Source organism: Taudactylus pleione, unplaced genomic scaffold (assembly GCF_031769625.1).
Source record: "Taudactylus pleione unplaced genomic scaffold, aTauple2 ptg000825l, whole genome shotgun sequence".
NCBI lineage: Eukaryota > Metazoa > Chordata > Amphibia > Anura > Myobatrachidae > Taudactylus > Taudactylus pleione.
Window position 1 is genome coordinate 940,843 of NW_028285227.1, and position 12,877 is coordinate 953,719.

The window sequence follows — 12,877 nt, forward strand, 5'->3', positions numbered from 1 at the left end:
CGGGACCCGGCGAAACTTAACCAGGTGGAAAGTCCTGTCAGATTTGGGGAAATCAGCCTGATACCCCCCAAAAGATGCTCTGACATGGGGGTTCTCTATGGTACCCCCCCCCCCCCCGATTTGGCTTGCTGAATGTATTTGGTGTTTTTAAACGGGCTCAATAGCTGCTAAATAGCGTTTTTCTATACGTGGTGCAGAATAGTCTTCAGGAGTATTTTTTCCAGAAAATAACTTATCCCAGCAAATTTGGGGTACGTGAAAATGGGGGCCAGCATATTTAAAAGTTGCTAAAGTGAAGTTGTAAAAATAATTAAAAATCCACCTGCCGCAAGCCCTTGTATTGAAAAAAAACACATGGGGCATATTTGGGGACCCCCCCCCCCAGAGTCAAGTTCGCTAGTTTTTAACTTTGTACCCCAACTTTTTTTTCTGGCCCCCTTGATCAAAGTCATTTTTTGGGGTGTCCTTAAGTGTTTTTTTTTTTTTTGACAGTTTACCTTAGGGGGGTTCCTGCAACGTTGCACCCCAAAACCCCAATTCTGCACTTTTTCCCGCCTGCTATTCATAGGCTTTTTTGCCTAGTAAATTGCATTTATGGGGTAAAAGCAAAACAGGCGAAAATGACGTCATCGGCGAAAAAGTATCGCGTATCCGGACTTTTCGCCTCAAATTGAATACGGGCCATGATCTGACACAGGGAAACCTTTAAAATATGTTCTGTTTTAGAGCAGTTTGAGAAACTTTTCTATTAACCAGTTTTCCAGAATTTAAATATTGGAATATTGTTTTTTTTTTTTATTAAAGCAAAATATAAATTTATATAAAACCTGGCGCTTCTGATCGTGTTTATGGCGGATCATTAAAGGGCAATGATGTTACGAGCTGGGTCTTGCTTAATGAAAGCATTGCCCTTTTAATTATCAGGCAATAACACGAGCCAAAGCGTCGGGCTGCTTTGTAAATCAACCCCCCAGGTTTAGGGAAAGAGGCGGGGCTCCTGCTGTGGTGGGCAGGGCTAGCAACGTGGTGGGCGGAGTTAGCATCAATCTATTGGGGCCCTCTTTGCCCTCAGCGCCAGGAGACCAGCAGTGACATGTCAGGTTTTACCATTATTATGTAATTATTGCAGCTCAGTTTCCCCCTGAAAACAAACAAACTAAACAAAAATCCCGTCTTTCACAAATGAGTCAAAAGCCGACTTGGGCCCTCATTCAGAGCCGTACGCTCTGAGCAGAGCGCACGCTCTGCATGAGGGCCGGGCTCCATTTTCATGGAGCGTCCTCCTGGACGCTCGTATAGCTGTGGGTCACCACCCACAGGCTATACGAGCGTGCATTTTGATGGCCGCGATGGTCGTGACCATCGCGACCATCGAAATTGCAAGCCGGAGCCTGCGGTTGAGGTTTTCAACCGCAAGCTCCGGAGTGATTTTGGCTCTATCAGAGCCAAAATCACTCCCACTGACATCACTAGTGATATCAGTGGGCCGGCTTCTGACGGGAGGCGTTCCCGTGGGAACGCCCCCGTCAGGGAGGCACGCCCCCGGCACGCCCACCAAAGGGGGCGTGCTGTCAATCAACATTGACAGCACGCCCCCTTTGATCGGACACAACGAGCGAAGGAAAGTCCTTCGCTCGTCGTGTCTGGCGCATGCGCACGACGGAGCTCCCTCCGTCGTGCGCATGCTCAGTGCAGACCATCGACCCACTTGCGAGCGGACAGCCGCTCGCGAGTGGGTCTGAATCAGGCCCTTAATGTTAGTGAAACCCAATAGTGATCTATTTACTGTAACCTAAGCTGTACTACCTGGCAACTGGATGTATATTATTTCCTCCCCTTAAATTCCAAACCTGTAAGAATGACGACAGAACGAAATAAAAATTTGCCGTAAGCCAGTTTACTGAACGGCGAGCAACAGGAATCTTTAAAAAAAAGTTTTTAGTTTAACTACGTGATGACTGGAGGGTTTTTGCCCTAACAGACCAAAAGTAATGCTGGGTACACACCTGAGCGACCCAGCGACCGGCCGCCTGTCACGCAGACCTAGAGACGGATTTGGTAAGCTATACACACTTACCGATTAGCCACTCGATATGTCTGGCCAGCCATCACAACTGGGCAGGCATTTAAATGCCCGCCCAGTGTGATGTCATTGTCGGCGGTTCCTGCGACCAGTGTAACGGGTCAGACGCTCGTACACACTGGCAGATGTGCATTGTATATCGCGCTGCACGGCTGACACAATATTTCTGTGAACGACGTCGATCACAGATTTATCTTCCGGACACACGAGCTGACGCACTGAACGCTATATTGTTCGAGGCTGTACAAACGATCTATCGCATAGGATGTAGCCAGATTAACTCTATGAAATGCCACCATTTATACAGTATGCTCCGTGCAACATTTACACATTACTGCAAGAGTGACACCCGCACCAAATATACCTGTGTCACGCGGGGCGGCTAAACACTATTGCTAGGCAAGTAATTAATGAGGCAGCTATATGTTACTTTAGTCTACATATATATTTAGTTTTACATTTCATTTTCTTAGCATTACTGATCGTTACATTAATATGAGCAATGAGCAATTACTATGTAGAGGCCCTCGACTCTCCTGCCCTAATAAGGGTTTAGTCCCCAGCGCTATTGTTATATATCTCCCACTATTGGTCACAGGCCGTATCTAGATTACACACGGGCACGCAACGTGGGAGTGTGTACTATCTAACACTTCCAAAGCTTTTCCCCTGAAAAAAGACACTTGAATTGGTGAATGGGGGTCTCCCAATTTCCCAGCCAAAACCACAGTCTCAAAAATCAGGACTGCCCGTAGAGAGTTCTGTTTGTGTGAAATCACCAGGTTTCCATGGCAATCGCAATCCGGATGTCGTGTCATAGAACAGTGGTTTATGATAAGTCGTTCGTTGGCACATTACTTTGTTTTGTGCAGGTGGGTGGTTTCCACCATTGTATTTGGAAAACGGCGCTGCCCAGGCGCTGTACAATGTGCCGATAACTTGGCCAAAGGCATGCAAAGCCAGGCGCGCAGTTTGCAAAGATACTAGGAGGAATTCCTTCCTCCTGATTGGTCGGCGATTATGCGCAGCGACACAGTGATGATTCCTGGGATGAGCCCAGACAACACTGACCCTCGAGTGCGCCAGCAACTTCTCTCCTGCTGCAACCCAGCGGCGGGCGCAGTTATTGTTTTCTACTGGTCTGGAAATTTAAGTTAAGTTTTGAAACCTCTTAATGACCGCCAGGGAGGTAAATGTCAAGAAGTTTGCAATAAATGGGCATTACAGATCGGAACTGCGATTACGCACGCAATCGGCCGATTATTGCGTTTTACACATGCTTCACAGTGCACGTGTGTGAAGACTCCACTGCGTTCGGAGTGATTTACAGGAAGTGAACATTTTGGGAGTAGTGACGAGGGGGTGGTCGGCGGAAAGCAGGCGTGCCAGTGCGTTTGAATGCCGTTACAGGGGCGTGCATAAATTAGCCACTGCGATGCCATATGCTCATAGCGTGCGACGAGGTTAGTAAGGTCTAACCTTGTGCAAGTGTGCGTGAGGCGCCGATTGTATTCGATGTTACTGATGGTTTCGCAGTTTTGCTAAGTACTGCGTGCATAATCGTTGCTGCAATCACAATAGCAATCCTTACTGAATCAGGCCAATGACAAGATTTTGCTTTGCACTGTTTGGAACATTGGGTTTTTATTAAACACTTTGGGGTCTATGTACTAAGCAGCGATAAGTGACAGAGTGAAAAGTGATAAGAAAGTGATAAAGTGCCAGCCAATCAGCTCCCAACTGTCATCTCACAGGCTGTGTTTGAAAAATGACAGTTGGGAGCTGATTGGCTGGCACCTTATCACTTTTCACTCTGTCTCCTAACACTGCTTAGTACATAGACCCCTTTGTTTGAGTGGTGGGTTATGATGTAATAATTAAAAAAAAAAAAGTTATGCAGTAAAAATATTGCTAAGAGAAACCATGGGGCAATTTTGCAGTGCGTTATGGCCACCAATGGGAACTGCCCTGCTCTCACTGTGTAGGAGACCCCACCAGAAGCATCGTCATGGCTGCCGGTGAGTGCCTCCCCTTAATGTCACGCTTCCATCGCTGCAGGCACCGGTCACATGAGAAATATGCAAATATTCACTTTGAACACTTTTGAAATATATTTAAGGAAGTTTTTCTTGAAATAACCTGGAGGAAATAACCCGTATTAATGACAGCAGCAAGAACAACACACAGGTGAGGCGGTCGCAGTAATCAGAATAACAATGTGTTCCTAAGAAATGGTTACGTTTAAATAACCGTAACAGACTGTAATTGTCATTTACAAGCTTAAACATGTTACGGCAGAATCACATGGAGCACAGTGGTTTGGGTAACAGTAAAAAAAAAACATCGGTAACAACAAAAATCTCTTACTATAGCTACAGTGCATCCGGAAAGTATTCACAGCGCTTCACTTTTTCCACATTTTGTTATGTTACAGCCTTATTCCAGAATGGAACAAATTAATTTTTGTCCTCAAAATTCTACACACAATACCCCATAATGACAACGTGTGAAAAGTTTTTTTAACGATTTTTGCAAATTTAATGAAAAAGAAAAAAACTAATAGATCACACATACATATGTATTCACAGCCTTTGGTCAATACTTTGTTGATGCACCTTTGGCAGCAATTACAGCCTCAGGTCTTTTTGAATATGATGCCACAAGCTTGGCACATCTATCTTTGGGTAGTTTTGCCCACATTCCTCTGTGCAGCTCCTCTCAAGCTCCATCAGGTTGGATGGGAAGCGTCGGGGCACAGCCATTTTCAGATGTCTCCAGAGAAGTTCAATCGGATTCAAGTCTGGGCTCTGGCTGAGCCACTCAGGGACATTCACAGAGTTGTCCTGAAGCCACTCCTTTGATATCTTGGCTGTGTGCTTAGGGTCGTTGTCCTGCTGGAAGACGAACTGTTGCCACAGTCTGAGGTCAGGAGCGCTCTGGAGCAGGTTTTCATCCAGGATGTCTCTGCACATTGCTGCATTCATCTTTCCCTCTATCCTGACTAGTCTCCCAGTTCCTGCCGCTGAAAAACATCCCCACAGCATGAGGCTGCCACCACCATACTTCACTGTAGGGATGGTATTGGCCTGGTGATGAGCGGTGCCTGTTTCCTCCAAACATAACGCCTGGCATTCACGCCAAAGAGTACAATCTTTGTTTCTCATGGTCTGCGAGTCCTTTAGGTGCATTTTGGCAAACTCCAGGCGGGCTGCCATGTGCTTTTTACTAAGGAGTGGCTTCCGTCTGGCCACTCTACCATACAGGCCTGATTGGTGGATTGCTGCAGAGATGATTGTCCTTCTGGAAGGTTCTCCTCTCTCCACAGAGGAATGCTGTAGCTCTGACAGAGTGACCACCGGGTTCTTGGTCACCTCCCTGACTAGGGCCCTTCTACGACAATCGCTCAGTTTAGATGACCGGCCAACTCTAGGAAGAGTCCTGGTGGTTCCGAACTTCTTCCATTTACAGATGATGGAGGTCACTGTGCTTATTGGGACCTTCAAAGCAGCAGATATTTTTCTGTACCCTTCCCCAGATTTGTGCCTCGAGACAATACTGTCTTGGAGGTCTACAGACAATTCCTTGGACTTCATGCTTGGTCTGTGCTCTGACATGCACTGTCAAGTGTGGGACCTTATATAGACAGGTGTATGCCTTTCAACATCATGTCCAATCAACTGAATTTACCACAGGTAGACTCCAATTAAGCTGTAGGAACATCTCAAGGATGATCAGTGGAAACAGGATGCACCTGAGCTCAATTTTGAGCTTCACAGCAAAGGCCGTGAATACTTATGTACATGTGATTTCTTAGTGTTTTTTTTGTTTTTTTTTATAAAATTTGCAAAAATCTCAAACAAACTTTTTACACGTTGTCATTATGGGGTATTGTGTGTTGAATTTTGAGGACAAAAATGAATTTATTCCATTTTGGAATAAGGCTGTAACATAACAAAATGTGGAAAAAGTGAAGCGCTGTGAATACTTTCCGGATGCACTGTATGTACTCTGTAGCTTGAAGAAAACCTAACGTCATGTTGGATGTAGCCTGACAGTTAGGAGCTGATTGGTTGGTACTTTATCTCCGTCCATTTTATCTCTTTCCAAGGTTTAGTACATAGACCCCATAGTGCAGTCGGGATCACACGAACCCCTGGAGAAACAAATAACACATAATGACCCCTAATACTATACACAAACACCACAGCCTAGAATGTCAGGCGTTTCACACTGGGATGGTTACAGGGGCACTCCACCTTCAGGGAGTGCTAACTCTGATTGTCGTCATGTGTAAGACCAACAAGGAGAAAACAAAACTGGAAGATAGGATTTTCCTAAAAGCGGGTGTACACCCCCCCTTCCTGAGCTAATCACCCTCAGTGCAGCACTCTGGTGGGGAAGAGCACCGGGAGGAGCAATTTGGGATTTAGGCCTGATCACCGATGAGTGTAGTCTCTGGTTCAGTGTATAAACTGAATAACAATTCTAGTCTGCACCAATTCCTAACCCATATAAAAGTTTATCTCACTGCAAAGCAACAGCAGCCTCAGAGGCAGAGGCTCCGATTGTAACACCGAACACTTGTGTCAGATTAATGAATTCTTGCACTCATTATATAGTTTTAAGATACATTATGCCTTATAGTAAAAATGTTGCAGAACTTCCCGGCGACTTTTTCCATCAGTAATAATTTACAGTGTGTTTTGGGTTATTCTTTATAATATACAAGTTATCCTAGAACACTGAAGTGAAGACATGGGATCTTACACGCCTGTTACTGGTCACCGAGTACTTTATACAGGCGACAGAAATAAAAAGGAGACTTCTTATATTTCTAATCATTTACAGTCTAATGTGTTATTCTCCTAGTTAATCACTGACGTGGTGACATCAGAACTCCCTGTTACACATTTAGTAGCATCACTTGCGTATTAGAAGAATGATAATGTATTAATGATTGTTTAACATATACAATATATTCATACAACCCAACTTGCACTAGAACAGTAAGAAATACTCTGGCGCCACCTTGTGACAGAAAGAGGGTAACGTACGTCTTTGAACTTCAGGAACCAGAAGCTGATATAAACTGTAATACAAGCGATCAATTAAACTAAAAACGATCAATGACACTAAAAAGTTGAATTATATAGGAAGGATATGGGGAAATCTATATACAGAGGTTCTCAGACCGTGGCAGAACTCCCGACTTGACTGTATTTATATTTGCGATACAACAGAATGTTAAGTATATTATCATCAGTAATATCAGCAAGGCCTAGCATCTGTCACAATGGGGCTATTTCTAAGTCGGGCGCATCAGCAGTGTCACTAGGTTAAGCCCATGCAATTGTCATTCCGTATGTGCGAGTTTCTGTACATCTACGTGCATATAAGTCGCACTGTTTTTTTGTCCACAGCCATCCTCATAGTATTGGGGCCATACTTCCCAACTCTCCCGCAATGATCAGGAGTCTCCCTTCTCCTTACTTGGCAAAAGCGTACAGTCGGAAGGATCAATGACGCGATTCGCGCTGAATCAAGTCATCGTAGCCCCTGCTTTATAATGCCAGAAATCTGGCATTGTACAGCGTGGTATGGGGCCACAATGATGCAATCGTGCTGCCAAGTCCCCGCACTGCACAACATTCACCTCCGCAATGCCCCATGCAGCGCCAAACTCGCTGTCCCCTCCTAGCAGTACTTGCTAGTGTGAACGAATGCGCAGTTGGAGGACATTATGAGATGTGCCAGTTTCTGTGGATGCATCAGACAGAATAAGGACCAATATTTATTTTCAGGGATTGAATATGGGAAGAAATTAACTTTACTTTATAACAAGAGGTTTGGCCAATTTAATGTAGAATTTTTATATGTTTTTTGGGGAAAATCTATAGTAATATTATAAGAACGTTGTATATGGCTGTTTGTTCCAAGTTGGCACAAAAAATACTGAACCGATGTTTATGAAAACTCCATCATGGTGTAGAGGAAACGCCAAGTAATAACCTGCACTTTGTTTTATCTCCATCCTTCAAGTGAAAGCTGAGCAAGAACAAAAACGAAATTAACTGACATCTTCAATGTAAGAGATAAGTGTGGTACCATGCACGCGGCTGGTAAGGGGTGGGGGAGAGATGCTTTGTGCCCGCTGTCACATGAATAGGATAGGCTACATAGCAGTCTGTGCACAGGGCACACAGTGACATTGGTGAGATAGGTGTGGCACCATGTGTGTGGCTGGTAAGGGGTGGGGGGAGAGATGCTTTGTGCCCGCTGTCACATGAATAGGATAGGGTACATAGCAGCCTGTGCACAGGGCACACAGTGACATTGGTGAGATAGGTATGGTACCATGTGTGTGGCTGGTAAGGGGTGGGGGGGGAGAGGAGCTTTGGGCCTGTGGTCACATGAATAGGATAGGCTACATAGCAGTCTGTGCACAGGGCACACAGGGACATTGGTGAGATAGGTGTGGCACCATGTGTGTGGCCGGTAAGGGGTGGGGGGAGAGGGGCTTTGGGCCTGTGGTCACATGAATAGGATAGGCTACATAGCAGTCTGTACACAGGGGACACAGTGACATTGGTGAGATAGGTGTGGCACCATGTGTGTGGCTGGTAAGGGGTGGGGGGAGAGGGGCTTTGGTCACATGAATAGGATAGGCTACATAGCAGTCTGTGTACAGGGCACACAGTGACATTGGTGAGATAGGTGTGGCACCATGTGTGTGGCTGGTAAGGGGTGGGGGGAGAGGGGCTTTGGTCACATGAATAGGATAGGCTACATAGCAGTCTGTGCACAGGGCACACAGTGACATTGGTGAGATAGGTATGGCACCATGTGTGTGGCCGGTAAGGGGTGGGGGGAGAGGGGCTTTGGTCACATGAATAGGATAGGCTACATAGCAGTCTGTGCACAGGGCACACAGTGAAATTGGTGAGATAGGTGTGGCACCATGCACGTGGCTGGTATGGGTTGGGGGGGAGGGCTTTGGGCCTCTGGTCACATGAATAGGATAGGCTACATAGCAGTCTGTGCACAGGGCACACAGGGACATTGGTGAGATAGGTGTGGCACCATGTGTGTGGCCGGTAAGGGGTGGGGGGAGAGGGGCTTTGGGCCTGTGGTCACATGAATAGGATAGGCTACATAGCAGTCTGTACACAGGGGACACAGTGACATTGGTGAGATAGGTGTGGCACCATGTGTGTGGCTGGTAAGGGGTGGGGGGAGAGGGGCTTTGGTCACATGAATAGGATAGGCTACATAGCAGTCTGTGTACAGGGCACACAGTGACATTGGTGAGATAGGTGTGGCACCATGTGTGTGGCTGGTAAGGGGTGGGGGGAGAGGGGCTTTGGTCACATGAATAGGATAGGCTACATAGCAGTCTGTGCACAGGGCACACAGTGACATTGGTGAGATAGGTATGGCACCATGTGTGTGGCCGGTAAGGGGTGGGGGGAGAGGGGCTTTGGTCACATGAATAGGATAGGCTACATAGCAGTCTGTGCACAGGGCACACAGTGAAATTGGTGAGATAGGTGTGGCACCATGCACGTGGCTGGTATGGGTTGGGGGGGAGGGCTTTGGGCCTCTGGTCACATGAATAGGATAGGCTACATAGCAGTCTGTGCACAGTGTACACAGTGACATTGGTGAGATAGGTGTGGCATCATGTGTGCGGCTGGAAAGGGGTGGGGGGAGAGGTGCTTTGTGCCCGCGGTCACATGAATAGGATAGGCTACATAGCAGTCTGTGCACAGGGCACACAGTAACATTGGTGAGATAGGTGTGGCACCATGTGTGTGGCTGGTAAGGGATGGGGTGAGAGGTGCTTTGGGCCCGCGGTCACATGAATAGGATAGGTTACATAGCAGTCTGTGCACAGGGCACACAGTGACATTGGTGAGATAGGTGTGGCACCATGTGTGTGGCTGGTAAGGGATGGGGTGAGAGGTGCTTTGTGCCCGCTGTCACATGAATAGGATAGGCTACATAGCAGTCTGTGCACAGGGCACACAGTGACATTGGTGAGATAGGTATGGTACCATGTGTGTGGCTGGTAAGGGGTGGGGGGGGAGAGGAGCTTTGGGCCTGTGGTCACATGAATAGGATAGGCTACATAGCAGTCTGTGCACAGGGCACACAGGGACATTGGTGAGATAGGTGTGGCACCATGTGTGTGGCCGGTAAGGGGTGGGGGGAGAGGAGCTTTGGGCCTGTGGTCACATGAATAGGATAGGCTACATAGCAGTCTGTACACAGGGGACACAGTGACATTGGTGAGATAGGTGTGGCACCATGTGTGTGGCTGGTAAGGGGTGGGGGGAGAGGGGCTTTGGTCACATGAATAGGATAGGCTACATAGCAGTCTGTGTACAGGGCACACAGTGACATTGGTGAGATAGGTGTGGCACCATGTGTGTGGCTGGTAAGGGGTGGGGGGAGAGGGGCTTTGGTCACATGAATAGGATAGGCTACATAGCAGTCTGTGCACAGGGCACACAGTGACATTGGTGAGATAGGTGTGGCACCATGTGTGTGGCCGGTAAGGGGTGGGGGGAGAGGGGTTTTGGTCACATGAATAGGATAGGCTACATAGCAGTCTGTGCACAGGGCACACAGTGAAATTGGTGAGATAGGTGTGGCACCATGCACGTGGCTGGTATGGGTTGGGGGGGAGGGCTTTGGGCCTCTGGTCACATGAATAGGATAGGCTACATAGCAGTCTGTGCACAGTGTACACAGTGACATTGGTGAGATAGGTGTGGCATCATGTGTGCGGCTGGAAAGGGGTGGGGGGAGAGGTGCTTTGTGCCCGCGGTCACATGAATAGGATAGGCTACATAGCAGTCTGTGCACAGGGCACACAGTGACATTGGTGAGATAGGTGTGGCACCATGTGTGTGGCTGGTAAGGGGTGGGGGGAGAGGAGCTTTGGGCCTGTGGTCACATGAATAGGATAGGCTACATAGCAGTCTGTGCACAGGGCACACAGTGACATTGGTGAGATAGGTGTGGCACCATGTGTGTGGCTGGTAAGGGATGGGGGGAGAGGTGCTTTGTGCCCACGATCACATGAATAGGATAGGCTACATAGCAGTCTGTGCACAGGGCACACAGTGACATTGGTGAGATAGGTGTGGCACCATGCACGTGGCTGGTATGGGTTGGGGGGGAGAAGGGCTTTGGGCCTGTGGTCACATGAATAGGATAGACTACATAGCAGTCTGTGCACAGGGCACACTGTGACATTGGTGAGATAGGTGTGGCACCATGTGTGTGGCTGGTAAGGGGTGGGGGGAGAGGTGATTTGGGCCTGGGGTCACATGAATAGGATAGGCTACATAGCAGTCTGTGCACAGGGCACACAGTGACATTGGTGAGATAGGTGTGGCACCATGTGTGTGGCCGGTAAGGGGTGGGGGGAGAGATGCTTTGTGCCCGCGGTCACATGAATAGGATAGGCTACATAGCAGTCTGTGCACAGGGCACACAGTGACATTGGTAAGATAGGTGTGGCACCATGCACGTGGCTGGTATGGGTTGGGGGGGAGGGCTTTGGGCCTGTGGTCACATGAATAGGATAGGCTACATAGCAGTCTGTGCACAGTGTACACAGTGACATTGGTGAGATAGGTGTGGCATCATGTGTGCGGCTGGAAAGGGGTGGGGGGAGAGGTGCTTTGTGCCCGCGGTCACATGAATAGGATAGGCTACATAGCAGTCTGTGCACAGGGCACACAGTGACATTGGTGAGATGGGTGTGGCACCATGTGTGTGGCTGGTAAGGGGTGGGGGGAGAGGAGCTTTGGGCCTGTGGTCACATGAATAGGATAGGGTACATAGCAGTCTGTGCACAGGGCACACAGTGACATTGGTGAGATAGGTGTGGCACCATGTGTGTGGCTGGTAAGGGATGGGGGGAGAGGTGCTTTGTGCCCACGATCACATGAATAGGATAGGCTACATAGCAGTCTGTGCACAGGGCACACAGTGACATTGGTGAGATAGGTGTGGCACCATGCACGTGGCTGGTATGGGTTGGGGGGGAGAAGGGCTTTGGGCCTGTGGTCACATGAATAGGATAGACTACATAGCAGTCTGTGCACAGGGCACACAGTGACATTGGTGAGATAGGTGTGGCACCATGTGTGTGGCTGGTAAGGGGTGGGGGGAGAGGTGATTTGGGCCTGGGGTCACATGAATAGGATAGGCTACATAGCAGTCTGTGCACAGGGCACACAGTGACATTGGTGAGATAGGTGTGGCACCATGCACGTGGCTGGTATGGGTTGGGGGGGAGAAGGGCTTTGGGCCTGTGGTCACATGAATAGGATAGACTACATAGCAGTCTGTGCACAGGGCACACAGTGACATTGGTGAGATAGGTGTGGCACCATGTGTGTGGCTGGTAAGGGGTGGGGGGAGAGGTGATTTGGGCCTGGGGTCACATGAATAGGATAGGCTACATAGCAGTCTGTGCACAGGGCACACAGTGACATTGGTGAGATAGATGTGGCACCATGCACGTGGCTGGTATGGGTTGGGGGGGGAGGGGATTTGGGCCCGCAGTCAAGTGAATAAATTCAAGGGGTAAAATTAATTTACCCTTTATCTGAATTACTCACGTACAAAAGGAGTCACTACAGTGTTATTACCTTACAGTTGTTAACTTAATATATTTTGTTAGGTTTGAATGTATTCTATGTTCTCTCTTATTTGTCATGTGTAACAATTAGTGACCACTAACCACAATTATAGTAAATCATTGTGCTACGCTGGGAT